At 42.2% G+C, this 13,247-nt stretch overlaps 1 protein-coding gene across 2 annotated transcripts in view; it reads right to left on the bottom strand.

The window, feature by feature from the left end:
* SLK (STE20 like kinase) overlaps positions 1-13,247 on the bottom strand; it is a 357,857-nt gene that overhangs the window by 262,142 nt on the left and 82,468 nt on the right. The window lies entirely within an intron of this gene.

Here is a 13,247-nt window from a genome sequence, read left to right as displayed (position 1 = left end):
AGCAGGTCATTTTAGCATCCCAGCTGCATCATTTCCACCCAATACTCCAGTGGTCAGCAGGTTGTTTCTGGCTCTGGCAGGTCTCAGATGAACTTTCTTTCTTCAAAAATTCTGCTTTAATGTTCGCCAATTTATGAGTGGTTTTCACCCTGACTTCACTGGTTGTAGTCACCGATTTGTGATTTCACTGGCAGGGCATGGGGTTGCATTTACATAATGTAAATTATATTTTACTCCTTCATTCTAGTCATCAATGCCACTTTCTACGATCACAAAAGACTTTCCTGTTTCCAAACATGGACATGCTAGATAATTGTGGAATAGGCACAAAATTGATGTAATATACAAACGGTGAAGCAAATATCTTGTAAATAAGCACCTGACCTAACAAGGCAACACCTCCCAAATGAAGCATATGAATACAGGATTTGCAGAATCAGACAAACAGCTGGCTGTCCTACCTCCATTAGGATATGTCCTTGGTAAGCTGCCCCACTTTTGGTGGAATGAGCACCAAATCTTTTCGGAGAAGCCGCTCCCTAGGTTTCTTTAAATACAAATGGAAGACTAGGAGGAAGAACTTATTTGCCATGTATATAACACTTATCTATAGATGGCTAAGCCTCCTTGATCTCCACTGTTCAAATCGACAGAGGTTGAAATGTCCAATTTACAAGGGACATTCTCCTGCCAACTGTGTGTGTTCTATTCATGCATTTTTCCAAACCTGTAAAGTAATAAAAGAATTATAACATGACCGGGGGCTCAGTGCACATCTTACATCTCGGCCAGATGCAGTCAACTGCGCACAAGTAATATGTTAACTAGCACCAGTGCCAGTTCTGCCCTTCTTCCTTCCCCACCAGAACTGGAGCACCTGCTTTTCTCAGATCAAAGAAAAATACTCCCAGTATTTTCAGATACCTCTCAGTTTAGTTTGGCTGCCTGGAGCATACCATTTAGATCCCCTTTTTTCCATCATTTAATCTGGTATTTGGGGTCAGGCTAGAAAAGTAAATGATATCACCCTCAAAGATCAGATCTCCTTTACTGCTATTCCCTACATCATGGATATGTTCCAATAGCTTGAGATCTTTATGAAGAGAGTCACACCCCTCCCCTCAACCCCACCCCCCATCTCAGTCACATTGAAAGTGCCCACAACCCATACATGTCGATCTAGGTGGCTGGTTGGTAAATAAACAAATCAGGTCTTTCTGTTGAAGCACTGTCAGATATGTCAAGGTTCTGTTTCTTTTGTAATGACTGGTCATAAATCCACACAAATTACTGCTGTTCACTCAATTTGGAATTCCTAAATCTCTGAATTGGTGTTACATCTGTCAAGTGCCCAGTCTCTGATCGGGGAACATATTTTGGTATCAATGGTATCCACCAAGAGATGAGTTCACACAGCTTGGTCCTCGTTTTCCTTGACACCGCGGTACATGCGAACAGGTTTCTTGTTTGAGGGTGACAACACTTCAATCTAAAACTTTCCAGCTTCACTTTCATATTGGACTTTGACACACTGGCTAGGGGCTCACCCAAAATAGGATCCATTACATGAGAAGGTAGACCTCAATAATTTTCTGTTTGTCCTGGCCTACCTTTCTTTTCCTTTTGCTTCTCCCTTCTGACCACTTTATGGACAATTATACTTCTAATGGTCTATCTACCTTTATGCTGGTTTATGCATAGTGAAAATATTCTCCTCAGTAACACAGACTTAATATGCATAGGCGTCTTATTTGCATAGTGGCATAACATCAGCACATCTTCTCCAGAGAAAGATGCTGGTATCTACGACAACCACCAATCAAAATTAGTGTCAGGTAGCTGACTTTCTCTAGGCAGCACCCTCCACATACATCCACTTGCCCCCAGCGGTGTTGGAAAAGGTGCAATGAGCATTCTTATTTTACCCTCTTGCAGCTTCCATGCAACCTACGATTATAAAACAATACAATAGCCTGTTCATAACTAGACAGCCCCTACCGAACATTAACTTTAAAAATTACAAAGCACAACTAAACAAAATGTCAATCAACACTGATTCAGAGCAACAAGAACCCCAGAACCACGAACGGTGGCAAGTTTCCTAAAGTGCTACAGCAACAAACAAATGGTAGGAAGTGTTACACAAATTTACATGACATGAACACCATGATGGTTTTGTGGGTGGGGGAACACTTGAAAAAGTAACTAGGGAAACTGCAAGATTTCTTGGTAATCTACGGGGGTAAAAAAAGACAAAAACAATTTCTGAAAACTCTACTCAAGTTGTAAACAAAAGGCCTTTAAAAGCAAAGACTCGTACTTGTGCCTAGTGTCGTGCTGAACTAGTAATGGCTTGCTACTTGCCCTTTTACACAATCTGTTTTTGAGTTCAATTGTTCTTTAATAGGTAGCAGTGTTTAAATCAAGTAAAAAGAATTACACAAAATAGGAGAAAATCTGTCCGGCATTGCAAGCTTTGAATGCTTGGCAGTGTGAAATGAACCAGATTGGTGTGGGTGGAGGAGCGTGAATAATGCCAAGGGATTCATCTATCAAAACCTGCCATATATTGTACGAGTTTTTAAAAAAGATGTCCATCTGAAGAGCACATACATTACAAAAGTGTAGATAGGACGCCAAACATATGCCATAGTGAGTACCACAGAAACCATATCCCAGGTCAAACATTTAGCGACAACCTTTGTCCTGTGCAGATGATGAATCACCCTCTCAATGCATTAAACTGCAACAGGCCTTTCAGGTTCCAATAATTATCCAAATGTGTACGCCTCATTCCTTTAGAACACTGGTTCAAAACGGACTGTTGTGAGAACTGTTCAATGTAAACGGTTAGCATAAGAAGGCTGGCCTCAAGCCCAGCTTTAGGAGAGTGAGTGACACCTGTTTATTACTGTGCCCCAATCACAACAACAAGCACTGGCAAAGCCAATAGGTCTCGAAAGCACATGCGCTGTATTTAAGTGCTTCACACAAAAGAAAAGGTAGTGCTTGAAAAGCAAGTAGTGTGAGCAGTGATACCAGCTGTTCGACCTGTCAGCCCTTTGGGTGGTCCCTCCTATTCATTTATTTATTTTTGTCCCCTTACTGACTTCCAATTCCTTTCATTTTTATGTCCACTTGACTTTTTGGTGTTGTCCTAGGGGTTAGGTGCGTCCTTGACCCTCTAAATTCCTCTTAGGCCTAGAAGTCCCCCCTTTTCTCATGAAAATTTAGTCCTACAAAATGGTGGCCGGTAACTGCCACAACTGATTACCTCAGGGACTAGCCCATAGACTCATATGGGGAATCTAGAACCTTCTGGCCTGTTCTGGACACTTGGGGCTAGGGGTATAAAAGGCCAACTGTAGGGCGGCCATTTTGTCATACAGAGAGAGTCAGCTGGAGTACAGGCTGTGGCGCTAGGTGGGGTAGGACATTCAGAGGGTTGACTACTTTCTAAGGGTTGCCTCCTTACTGCTATCACCACCCCTCTTTTTCTGCAGACCTGACCCTGCTAAATTGCGTTCCTGTTGTCCCTGGACAGAAGGTCCTCCCGAGTCAAGAAAGACTGACCCCTAGCCTGGGGTGAATTGGAGAGACTTTAGGGGACTGAGCTGAGAGGTAGTTCTGCCCCGCTGTCCAGTGAGTGAACACCAACTTAGAACTTTTGAAAGCCCTGCCACGATAGAGAAAGGACAGTGAGAGCGGATTTGTTTCCCCCCTCCCTACTTTTTCATCCATATTCAGTCCACGCTTTTCCCAACTGTTCTCCCCTCACCTGTGCTTAACAGCGCTAACATGTGATCGTTTTCCACGTGTGAGATCTGGTGGAAGGTAGCGGGGCCCCCGTGGAGTATACTGCCTGTCCCTCAGCCCTAAGCCTGGTTTCATAGTCTGGGAAGGCGGTATTCCCTGGATGTGTAGGAGGGGAAGGAATTAGTGGCAGAGACACACGGAAGCCGTTGGCCGCTCTGAGGAAAAGGCGGAGTGAGTGGCCGGGGGAGTTGTGCAGGCGCGGTTCTGCGCAGGCCCTGTTTAGCGACAGGTAATCCCTGAAAGGGGGCGGAGTGGCAACAGGAGACCTGCCGCGTACGAGCAGGACCGGAGAAGAGCCACTAATCTCCCGTGCCTGCTCACTGGAGCCGCTCACAGAGAAGACGACGGAGACGGCTTATCGAAGGGCGGTGAGAGAGTAAATACCACAGTTTCTATTCTTCCAACGCGACCTCCCCTCGGTGTCAGCCTTGTGATAGATCGGCTTGACCTGCGAGGGAGGCGCCATTGGGAGCAGAGAGGGACTGATTAAAAACTCTGGCCATCCTCAACTTACAGAGGCGGTGGAGTCGGATTCAAATACTATTTACGGGGGAATTGGGGGCTGTTGAGGGTCCGGGGATTAACATCGAAAGGTCCTGGAAGGGAGACCTCCCCCCAATTGATTACTGAAAGCACTCAACTGGCCACTGGAACTCGTGCTAAAGGGAACAAGTAAAGCAAAGAAGGGTGACAAAGCGGAATGAGACAATTGAACCCTTACAATTCTGATATTGTCTGAGATTGTTGCTTAACCTTTCTCTCTTAGGGGGGGAAGGGGAAGAAGATGCTGGCATCCCTTTGTCAAACCCCTGATTCAATTTAATTAAGTGGGTTGTAGTAGATAATTTTCCATCTGGACCCATGTGAATATTCCCTTGTTCCTATGTAGGTGACAGACTCTGCTTCTTAAGGTGCCAAGTCAATTTAACCAAGGAAATGCCTTTACTATAGAATTCATAATACCGTGTTGACCCCATTGAGTAAAAAAAAAACAATGTATTGTTGAACTGATTGAGGGAGAAATACTTAATGTGAGTAGTGACAAAACAGTCAGATGAAATAAGCGAAAGTATACAAAAACTTTTATAAAAGTGAACCGTATTTTTCTAAACTGGTGTAGGGTTATTTTTGAATGGATGGACGCTGAGTTACTGTAAGGGTGTGACGCAAGCTTAACACTTTTGCCTTTGGGTTAGACCTTCCCATTCTGTGCCAGGCTACCCTATGTGGTCTGGTGACCCCAGGTCCAACACCAGCCAATTAAACAAACTGTAAAGAGGCAATGCTCCATGGGAGGGGCAAACAAAAGAATGACAAGATGGGGCACCAATAAGAAGCAGGCAAAGAGATTGACAAAGAAAGCCAAGTTTAGTTTAGTTTTATTTGATTTAGTTCTCTACTGAGAACAACAAATTTCGAGCAAGACATTTGTTATAACAATAGACGTAAGAACATTCAATACAAATTTAGAAAAGTTTTAAAAAATTTAAACAGGTTATGACTCATTCATCTGGGAGAGATTTAAAAAAGCGAGATCAGACTCTGCACAGATGCGCTGTTGTTTCTAAATTGGATTAATTGAGTAGTGCCTTCTAGCCTCAACCAACGGCGAGTTAAGACTTATGTCGAGTACAAACAAAGAAAGCCAAACAATATTAAGCAATGGGCGTCCTTCATGCCTCTTTTTCTTGGTTAGCCACACTATGCCCAGTCACAGCGCATTCTCCGTCTAGTAAGCTCAACTCATGTAACCCACTGATTTGCAGTATCACGAAATCAAACGGGTATGCACCTCAATGGAACAGCTATTGAATACAAGGCTAATATAGCAGTTTCTGCCATTTTACTCTTTGCACTAATCAGGATCATGTTTTCTGTTGATGTTCACTAACACGCAAGGCCTTCTATGTGTTTTCTAAGTTCATTTGCCTAGTAGGAAGTTCTTGTACCATTCTATAGAAATGATATGTGATTATTCATGTTATTGAGAATTTTTATTGCAAGCAGCTGGCAACAAAATTAGGCGATGGCTGGCGTGTTCTTTTTTTTTGTGGCATATGCTAGCAAAAAAACATAACCACTGCATCAACCTACAAAGGGCAGACATATTGGCTTAGCCAATGCCTGATCTAATAATGTGAAGCCTCTTAAAACACCAAACTGCACCATGAAATTCAGCAAGGATCTGTCTGAACTCATGGTAAGGTTATATCCCTTGGTTTCTACTAACAAATATCAGATAACCATGTCAATCTTAGTTAACTGGTTCAAGTATTACCTATGCATGCCTTTTTTTAAACTAAGATATTGCGGACACTGCTAATCCTTCGTGTGTATTCCAAGCAAAGCAACCTTGCAAGAGCAACAAGAGGACACCAACACCTGGGTACTTGATTTCCTCTGGCAATAAACTGTGTGACAGTCACTTCCAGAAGTTAGATTTGTTTAAGACTACTATTGTTATGGTTGAAGTTCTGGCATTTGCATTTATTTATTTCCATTGACCAGCAAGAGCATTTCAACAAAAGAAAGCTGCAGTTGGGAACAAGACACACAGGTCGCTTGTCTGGGTAACATATAAAGGTGGTTGGAGATAAGATGTAGGATACGTGATAACAATAAAACAATACACATATTTGTAATTTAAATAAATATGTACCGATTTTCTGGCAGGGAAGAGAAGCAAGTAGAAACAATCTGAAGGTGGTATGTCATTACTGCATTCTAGTAGGAGGACTGAGTCACCAAGGTTGAAAGCAATATGACAGAAAGCTGTCCCAGCGCTTGGGGGAATGGGGTCCTCAGCAGAGTGAAGAACCAGAAGCTTGAAAGCCAACAGGACATTTCTGACTGGCGTAAGCTGCAAGTAAAGTATTATCACGAGGGGCTATTTTGGGTAGGAACCATTCGGCATGACTAGGACTGTGTGCCTTGGGAGATTGTTCAGGATCTTTGTGGCAAAGTCTAGCACATTGTGTAATGGGGAGACGTCTAGGTGAGACCCACCAAAAGAGTGCTGCAATAGCTCAGCTTGCTAAGGGCTAGGTGCAGAGATCAGTAGTGTTTTGGTTGTATGAAAGAGAATGTTTGCATCAACTTTGTATATGTTTGGTACTGGATACCTGGCAGATGTGGCAATTAGAAAAAAATGACATGCACATGATGTGTGTAAAGTGTACACTAAGGTTTTGGGTGATCATGGTGCAGTTGTGGTATCAGAGGTGACGCATCTGAAGGAGGAGGGTGAAAACAGGAATGAGAAGATGATTTGAGTTATTTTCACAGAGCTGACAGAAGAATCCAAAGGAGGAGATGAGAGAGGATACTTTCAGTTTAGTGCAAAGCTTGGTTGAAGGGGAATGACAGGGATGCCTGTGGGTGGTTGCATACAAGACTTTCAATGATTTTAGCGAAGGAGGAGAGGTGGGACCCAGGGTGATAGTTGAACAGAGACTAAGTGTAGGCAAGCGAGTCTTTGTACTAGAGGCTAGATCACTGCATACTTAAATCACAATGCACAGGCTCCACAATTGTTAAGAGTAGTTAAAGAGTAAGATCAGGCAAGACAGCTGGGAAAAGACAAGTATGTTAATAGCTTTGGTGCCGAATGGATTGGACAACACCTGACAGGGGTTAGCAGTTTTAAGTGAAGAGATTAGTTCAGTGGGAGGTGGGGGAAGGTTTACAGAGTTTGGCAAAGTCATTTTTGCAAAGTAAAGCTACCTCATTAGGTATTGTTAGAATGCAACTAGCACTTGTTATTGAATGTTTCAATTATATTACTGTGGTTCTAACATTGACAATACACACGAGATTTGCACAACTATGATCCCAAAATTACGTATTTGATAAGAAAACGTCCTGATTCTGTAATCCTAATTTACAGAAAAATGATTGGTAGAATTCGTCTAGTGGATAGATTTAACAAAATCCCACTGGTATGGTGCAATTTTTGTAACTGCAAATTTAAGGATTGGATCATAAATGTTCTTGGACAGATTTTAGTCTTAATTTTACATATTTAACATTTCTATATCTTTGCAAAATGATCTTAAATTGTCAGTTTTGTGTATTGCATGTGCCTTACACACAGCATCCAGGATGAAAGTGTACTTAAGTGTCCTGGATAAATATGAACTATAAGCAGAACTTTGCTGTTTGCGTGTCCCTTGATGTTTTACCTTTCTTGGACTGCTGCTCCCTATGTATGCCAAAAGTAACAGTATAATACACTCTTGATCATTCTCAATTTGCAAAAATACATGTCGGATTTTCTATCTCTAAGTGCCACAGGAGAGATGTCAAATGAGAATGTATCACCATTTTCAATTTGTGCACAACACAGGGAGGACTGTTTGTCTTTTAAGTTTTAGGTTCCAGGTAATGTATTATGCAGACTGGAAAATTAATTACATGCTTGAACAAGAGCTAAGTGATGAGTACAGGCTTAAGTTGGGCAGGTCCCGCTTTTCAATACAAAGCTGGATACTGCCTACAGAGAACTTTTACCAGCCCTAAAACAACAATGGATATTCTATTCTGTCTCTTCCTTCTCTACCTTATTTAGAGAGCACTGAATCCTAAGTACAAGATCACTATGGAGCTTGTTACTCAGGCATACTCAGAGTTACAAATCGTAAATAGGCTAGTTCTAAATGAGTTTATTTTTAAAATCTACAATAATTAAAAACCGAATCCATTCTTTGAGGGGATACATTTGATGCCTTCAAAGCTGCGGGCGAACTGACACACAACAAATCACCTTTTGCTTGCAATGCCCTTCCATTAGGCAAAAGGTGGGCTGCATGTGGCATGACCCCCCCTATGCATGCCAAGATATGGGAAGGTAATAATGAGAGAATCGTGCAAGACACCCTGTTAAAACATCAAGGCTTGTAACTAGGTTTGAGCTGGTAGGTATGGGATTAGCATATTTACCAATATGGAGAGAAGGCGTGAGATATTTCCACCCAGCACTAAAGCATCAAGCTTTACTAAGTTTACTGGACATGAACATGAGCAGACTCCAGTGCATCCATATCTAGGCAAGAATCCATGAGGCGCTACACAGTAGAAGCATAGAAATTGCAGAAGATCATCCAGAGGTGAAGATGTGTAAATAATATTTGCCAAGCAAGCACAATACGATGATGGACGGAGTGCTGAAACTTTTCAACCACTCACCCCCTGTCAAGAGATCAGATTTTAATCCATTGTTCGTTTGCTCACTAAGCCATTTGCAAATTAGTCTTGACCCTGCTCCTCATGGGAATAGACCAGCCCGAACTGCCAGGCCAGGAACTCCCTGGACAGGAAATAAGCATCCTGGGACCGGTTTCGGGGTATCACCCCTCATCAGCCAGACTAGCTTGAATCCAGTGGCATAGAGAGCAAGGGACCCACGTCTGGGCATTCTCTTGGCACTTAGGGCGAACATAGCATTACACAACCACTCACCACCAGTCAAGAGATCATGGTTTAATTCATCGTTCTTATGCTCACTAAGACATTTGCAAATTAGTCTTCACACTGTTCCTCATGGGAACAGTCCAGCCCGAACTGCCAGGCCAGGAACGGGGACCGGTTTAGAGTATCACCCCTCATGAACCAGGCTAGATTGAATCCAGTAGCACAGCGAGCAAGGGACCCATGTCTGGGAATACCCTTGGCCACTTGAGGCTAACATAGCAATTCACCCCGAGTCAAGAGATCTGGGTTTAATTCATTGTTCTTTTGCTCACTAAGCCACCTCAGTTCGGGATGGACTGTTCCCATGAATAACAGGGTCAAGACGGATTTGCATATGGCTGGGTCCAAACTGGGGTGGCATAGTGAGCAAAAGAACAATGGATTTAACCCAGATCTCAACTATGCGTGAATGTTTGATTTTTTCGGCATTCCATCCATCATTTGCTTGCGCAGCATAATTAATATTTAATTAGGCATCTGTGGGTGCCAAAGTCACATATGAGGACTAAAATATAATATTGTATGCGAACAAAAACCATAGACTGATTTATGACTAGGAACGGTGCTACCAATAACCAGAGACACATACACCAGCAGACTCTGTACCAACAGTTTGTCTAAAAGCTAATCGTTTGCTGTGTAATATTCTGTTTTTTAACTACACGTCTTCTGAAACTGAAAGGATAATTTAGTTTGGGTAGAAATAAAACAGAACTAGCCAATTAGAAACCTATCTGTAATCGATTATGGCAGTTGGGTTGAGGTTTCATATTAAGTGCCTGAAAGAGCCCATCCAATTAATTGTACCAGGCATGTTACACAAGACTGACCAGCTAGATTAATCAGAATTTTCACAAGCGGGTCCAGGCAGCTGTCTAAACATGGGAACTGATTTCAAAGTTATATTAAACTTGTTCACACTACAAAGAGCGCAACAGAGAAAACAAGATATGGAATATTAGATTGCGGTGTTCTGTGTGTTCAGATATTACACATCCATTCAAACCCAGACCTTCGCAATTTTTCCACAACATAACTTAGAGACATGATTGTTTTTATTTTTTGCATATCCAGCCACTTTAAATTATGACCTCACTATGCGTGTACCAAGAGAAGCAGTGCCTTTCAAATGGCATAGGAGGTTTTGAACGGAAAGACACTGGCAATAAGAAAATTATGAGCATTAAATTATATAGTGTATTGCCGAACCAAGCCACAACTAGCTAGTTGGGTGAACACTTTCTCAAATTAAACCCTAGTAAAACAGTTCCTTCTTCTTCTTCATGTTCTCTCACACACCATCCAGATGTACATGAAAGGCTATGCACCCTAAAATGTGTTGGATTCTTGCCACGAGCGGTTCACACAGGAAAATCCATAGGTTTTAATGCAAGTCAAAACATTTCCAAGTCAGTACATATTAATAAAACTGGAGAAAACAATACAAATACAGCTCCATCTTCTAAAAAGATTAAAGCCATACATTCCTCTGAGTAAATTGCAGTACAGGCTTTGGTCATCTCGCCATTAGAAGGGGGCAATGCCTTACTCGCATGCACATCCAAAATAGTTGATGCTTCTCTACAAGCCACCTTTCATGCAGCTACACAGCTACTCAGAGGAGCAAAGAAATCAGACCACTTATCTTGAAGGCCCTCCACTGGCTACCGTTGGAGGCCAGAATCCAGTTCAAGAATGGATGCGTATGACAAAGCCTTTCACCCAGAGAGTCCAAGCTGCTTAACAGACACACTGCTTATATCAGGAGTGTGAAACAGACACCAGGAATAAAACCTGTATAATTCTGGAGAGCCAAGTTAAAGTAGACTAAAACACTGAATCAAGACTTCTCATGTATAGCTCATATATTCTGGAATGCTCTCCCAAAAGGTCTGAGATCTAACGCATCTCTGTGCTCATTTAGAAACCAGCATTTGCAATGCCATAGGTCTCACATTTAAGAGAGTCTGAGCTATTGGCATTGTAAATGACAATGGTTTTTATTTAGGTGTTGTTTTTAAAACTGATAAATAAAAGATATTGTCATTTACAATGCCAATATCTTAAACTTTTGCAAATGCGAGACCTATTGCATTGCATTTACGTGCTATACATTTTCTTTTAAAAAAGCGTTAGGAGGTAGCAGCAGGCAGGACAAAGCTATTTGAGAAAATAGTGCTTGGAGGCTGTAAATAAAGCCTACCAAGTACCAACACACGTGACAGGGGGTGTCGCCATAGGAAGTTGCAAAATGAGACAAGGCAGTACCAAGGAGGGACTACTAAGCCTTTTGACCAATATACAGCCACAGTTTACAGTGGACAATGACACAAACCAATGAAAAATATGGGCGAAGCTTCAAGTCCCTACCTCAATACAGCATGCCTCGCAGTGCAGCGCAGCGCATGCGCTACCCGCGCTCGACCTAAAAAACAGTGAGGACTGTGGGAAAATAATGCACCGCTCTATGGAAGTCCTAGAGGGTATTTCAAATCAGATACAAGACACGAGGAAAACACTCATAAGCCCCATTGAAAATCATTGGCTGTAACCAGATTAAGGCTTCTTAAATTGCCCTGTACTTTCTTAAATATGAAAATTATATAAATATATGTATATATTTATATACTGTTTGTTGCTGTGTTAACAAACATTATGTCAAGCCCCGTATGGGTAAAATCTCAAATTATATCCATACTTAGTCAATCAATTATTACATATATTTTATATATTTATGCATTTTAAATTGCTGTACACAAATCCCACCTTGTGGTCGCTCTGAATTTTTATGTACAATATAAGCAATTGCTTATAATATGCTCCTTAGCATGCTTGCAGTGCCCGAAAGGCCCCTGCATCTTGCTACTTTCATCTGGAGCTGGTGTTCGACAGGAGACCGGTGTAGTGTCCTGAGGCTTTTCTGGCTTGCTTTTTCTGAGGAAAGCAGCGCCCGAGGTCAGCCGGTGTGCTCAGACAAAGCTGCCCCATTCTCCCCCACACGCCTCCCATACCTGCCGTCTGCTGCCCAAGCAGTAAGCAATAAAGCCTAACAAAATATAGTACGGCCGTGTTGTAGTTGTGCTCATGGAACCGGACCATTTCTGTGAACGAGCCTGTGGCGCTTGAAGCATATGAGTCACCACTGACAAACAAGCTGTCCTACGCGCGAACGCATCATAATCAGACGTGCCGTGCCCTAGGCAGAATTAGAGGAACAAATCCGATTCTATCTCAGGACCGGCCCACAAAAAAACAAGCAATGTATGTAATATTGTCCTGCCCCAGAGGGAGAGGATTTGGCTCAGCGATCAGAGCTACCAGTGTTCGTGCCTCGGAATCAGCCCAACATCAACTCACTTAATCTATCAACTAATGTATTTTTTTTTAAACATTGTGGTCAAGTGGGGTTGGGGCACGAGAACTTAAAAGTACAAAATAAACAGACCTTGGAGAGGTCGTTGGGGCAGTGAGGGGTGAAGGGGTAGAGCTGTAACTAAGGAGTGAGAGAGCAGCTGTTGTTGCAGGTAAGCATGTCATGCCAGGAGTAGGAGAAACTCATTAAAGGAAATAGTGTTTACAGACTAAATAAGATCTACTGTGTAACAACAGAAGCAAACATAGCAATATTCCAGCATACCCAATAGGTCTCGCCTTTGGGACCTTATAAGAAATTTTTAAAGAAATGTCCTTGCCTGTACGTACAGGTGTTGTTTAAGCGTTAACACATTCAGTACTGCGTACTTAATCTTAGTTCTGCTCAGACGGAGTCAACAAAAAGAGCACACACTCAAAGTGTTAACCCTTTATCTAATTGACTTAACACCATCGTGTCAATCTACTGAAAGGTTATATGGAACAACTAACAAAATAATAATGGTGGAAACGTAAAAGGCTTCAAACAATAAGCTACCTGATGGACGCTAGCTTCAGTCTACAATATGCATGGTAAATAAAACATTAAC

Source organism: Lissotriton helveticus, chromosome 5_1 (assembly GCF_964261635.1).
Source record: "Lissotriton helveticus chromosome 5_1, aLisHel1.1, whole genome shotgun sequence".
NCBI lineage: Eukaryota > Metazoa > Chordata > Amphibia > Caudata > Salamandridae > Lissotriton > Lissotriton helveticus.
The sequence above is the reverse complement of the archived record's forward strand: the minus strand, read 5'-3'. Positions and strand labels throughout refer to the sequence as shown.